Raw genomic sequence first — 3,923 nt, 5'->3', positions numbered from 1 at the left:
TTGATACACAGCAAAGATAAACACACGGCTGGGGGCTGCAGCCTGTAACCGTGGCTTTATCTGTGTTGGGTATCCCAATATGGGGGACCCTACGACAATTTTTTTTATTTATGCATTTATTTTACTGTATTATATAGACCCGCCCACTGGCCTCTGTGATTGGAAGCATCACTGTCACTCAGCGTGGGGGCGTATCTGACTGCAGCAGTCACAGACGCCGGTGGGCGGGGGAAGCAGTGCATATTCAATGAAGGTAATGAGTGGCCGCGGTAGCAGTGTGACAGCTGCGCTGGTAAGTATGGAGCGCCCTTTGTGCCGGATTCTGGTCCCAATAGACTTTATATGGGGACTGGCATCTGGCCAGATAACAGGGATTGATCTGCCAGCCCTCCCATCACTAGTGAGAAACGCAGGGACAAAACGCAAAAAGAATCGACATGCTGCATCTTGGCTGCATCTTCAAAAATGCAGCCAAAAAAAGATGCACTGTGCAAACAGCAAAGAAGGGAATTTTGTTACTTACCGTAAATTCCTTTTCTTCTAGCTCCTATTGGGAGACCCAGACGATTGGGTGTATAGCTACTGCCTCCGGAGGCCACACAAAGCATTACACTAAAAAGTGTAAGGCCCCTCCCCTTCTGGCTATACACCCCCAGTGGGATCACTGGCTCACCAGTTTTAGTGCAAAAGCAAGAAGGAGGAAAGCCAATAACTTGGTTAAACAAATTCACTCCGAGTAACATCGGAGAACTGAAAAACCGTTCAACATGAACAACATGTGTACCCGCAAAAACCCAAAAATCCCGAAGGACAACAGGGCGGGTGCTGGGTCTCCCAATAGGAGCTAGAAGAAAAGGAATTTACGGTAAGTAACAAAATTCCCTTCTTCTTCGTCGCTCCATTGGGAGACCCAGACGATTGGGACGTCCAAAAGCTGTCCCTGGGTGGGTAAAGAAATACCTTATGTTAGAGCTGCGAAGACAGCCCTCCCCTACGGGGAGGCAACTGCCGCCTGCAGGACTCTTCTACCTAGGCTGGCGTCCGCCGAAGCATAGGTATGCACCTGATAATGTTTGGTGAAAGTGTGCAGACTCGACCAGGTAGCTGCCTGGCACACCTGTTGAGCCGTAGCCTGGTGTCGTAGTGCCCAGGACGCACCCACGGCTCTGGTAGAATGGGCCTTCAGCCCTGATGGAACCGGAAGCCCAGCAGAACGGTAGGCTTCAAGAATTGGTTCTTTGATCCATCGAGCCAGGGTGGCTTTGGAAGCCTGCGACCCTTTGCGCTTACCAGCGACAAGGACAAAGAGTGCATCGGAGCGGCGCAGGGGCGCTGTGCGGGAAATGTAGATTCTGAGTGCTCTCACCAGATCTAACAAATGTAAATTCTTCTCATACCGATGAACTGCATGAGGACAAAAAGAAGACAAAGAGATATCCTGATTAAGCTGAAAAGAGGATACCACCTTCGGGAGAAACTCCTGAATGGGGCGCAGCACTACCTTGTCCTGGTGGAAGACCAGGAAAGGAGCCTTGGATGACAGCGCTGCTAGCTCAGACACTCTCCGAAGAGATGTGATCGCTACCAGAAAAGCCACTTTCTGTGATAGTCTAGAAAGTGAAACCTCCCTCAGAGGCTCGAAGGGCGGCTTCTGGAGGGCAACTAGTACCCTGTTCAGATCCCATGGATCTAACGGCCGCTTGTACGGGGGTACAATATGACAAACCCCCTGCAGGAACGTGCGCACCTTAGGAAGTCGTGCTAGACGCTTTTGAAAAAAGACGGATAGCGCCGAGACTTGCCCTTTAAGGGAGCCGAGCGACAAACCTTTTTCTAACCCAGATTGCAGGAAAGAAAGAAAGGTAGGCAATGCAAATGGCCAGGGAGACACTCCCTGAGCAGAGCACCAGGATAAGAATATCCTCCACGTTCTGTGGTAGATCTTAGCGGACGTGGGCTTCCTAGCCTGTCTCATGGTGGCAACGACCCCTTGGGATAATCCTGAAGACCCTAGGATCCAGGACTCAATGGCCACACAGTCAGGTTCAAGGCCGCAGAATTCCGATGGAAAAACGGCCCTTGGGACAGCAAGTCTGGTCGGTCTGGTAGTGCCGACGGTTGGCCGACCGTGAGATGCCACAGATCCGGATACCACGCCCTCCTTGGCCAGTCTGGGGCGACGAGTATGACGCGGCTGCAGTCGGATCTGATCTTGCGTAGCACTCTGGGCAAGAGTGCCAGAGGTGGAAACACATAAGGGAGCCGGAACTGCGACCAATCTTGCACTAAGGCGTCTGCCGCCAGAGCTCTGTGATCGCGAGACCGTGCTATGAAGGTTGGGACCTTGTTGTTGTGCCTGGACGCCATTAGGTCGACGTCCGGCCTTCCCCAGCGGCTACAGATTTCCTGAAACACGTCCGGGTGAAGGGACCATTCCCCTGCGTCCATGCCCTGGCGGCTGAGGAAGTCTGCTTCCCAGTTTTCTACGCCGGGGATGTGAACTGCGGATACGGTGGAGGCCGTGGCTTCCACCCACGTCAGAATCCGCCGGACTTCCTGGAAGGCTTGCCGACTGCGTGTCCCTCCTTGGTGATTGATGTATGCCACCGCTGTGGAGTTGTCCGACTGAATTCGGATCTGCTTTCCTTCCAGCCACTGCTGGAAGGCTAGTAGGGCAAGATACACTGCTCTGATTTCCAGAACATGGATCTGAAGGGTGGACTCTTGCTGAGTCCACGTACCCTGAGCCCTGTGGTGGAGAAAAACTGCTCCCCACCCTGACAGACTCGCGTCTGTCGTGACTACCGCCCAAGACGGTGGTAGGAAGGATCTTCCCTGTGATAATGAGGTGGGAAGAAGCCACCATTGCAGAGAGTCCTTCTGTGAAAAGGATACTTTCCTGTTCAGGGATGTTGACTTCCCGTCCCATTGGCGGAGAATGTCCCAATAAGAGGACGCAGATGAAACTGCGCAAACGGAACCGCCTCCATTGCCGCCACCATCTTCCCGAGGAAGTGCATGAGGCGTCTTAAGGAGTGCGACTGACCTTGACGGAGAGTCTGCACCCCAGTCTGTAGTGACCGCTGCTTGTCCAGCGGAAGCGTCACTAGCGCTGAGAGGGTATGAAACTCCATGCCAAGATACGTTAGTGATTGGGTCGGTGACAGGTTTGACTTTGAGAAGTCGATGATCCACCCGAACGTCTGGAGAGTCTCCAGCGCAACATTCAGGCTGAGTTGGCATGCCTCTTGAGAGGGTGCCTTGACAAGTAGATCGTCCAAGTAAGGGATCACAGAGTGTCCCTGTGAGTGCAAGACTGCTACCACTGCCGCCATGACCTTGGTGAACACCCGTGGGGTTGTCGCCAGACCGAATGGCAGAGCTACGAACTGAAGATGGTCGTCTCCCATCACGAAACGTAGAAAACATTGGTGCTCTGTAGCAATCGGCACGTGGAGATAAGCATCTTTGATGTCTATTGATGCTAGGAAATATCCTTGAGACATTGAGGCAATGACGGAGCGGAGGGTTTCATCCGGAACCGCCTGGCCTCCACGTGCTTGTTGAGCAGTTTTAGGTCCAGAACGGAACGGAAAGAGCCATCCTTTTTTGGCACCACAACCAGATTGGAGGAAAACCGTGTCTTGTTCCTGAAGAGGAACAGGGATTACCACTCCTTCTGCCTGCAGAAGAGCATCGGCTCGGTGGGGAGGTGGGGACGTTCTGAAGAATCGAGCCGGAGGACGAGAACAGAGCTCTATCCTGTACACGTGGGCACAATGTCCCTCACCCACCGGTCTGTGACCTGTGGCAGCTAAATGTCGCCAAAGGCGAGCGAGTCTGCCATCAACCGCGGATGCGGAGAGATGAGAGAGCTGAGAGTCATGAGGAGACCGCCTTGGTAGCGGTTCCTCCGGCTGCCT

This window comes from Anomaloglossus baeobatrachus, chromosome 10, assembly GCF_048569485.1.
Source record: "Anomaloglossus baeobatrachus isolate aAnoBae1 chromosome 10, aAnoBae1.hap1, whole genome shotgun sequence".
Lineage (NCBI taxonomy): Eukaryota > Metazoa > Chordata > Amphibia > Anura > Aromobatidae > Anomaloglossus > Anomaloglossus baeobatrachus.
This window is presented reverse-complemented; position numbering follows the sequence as displayed.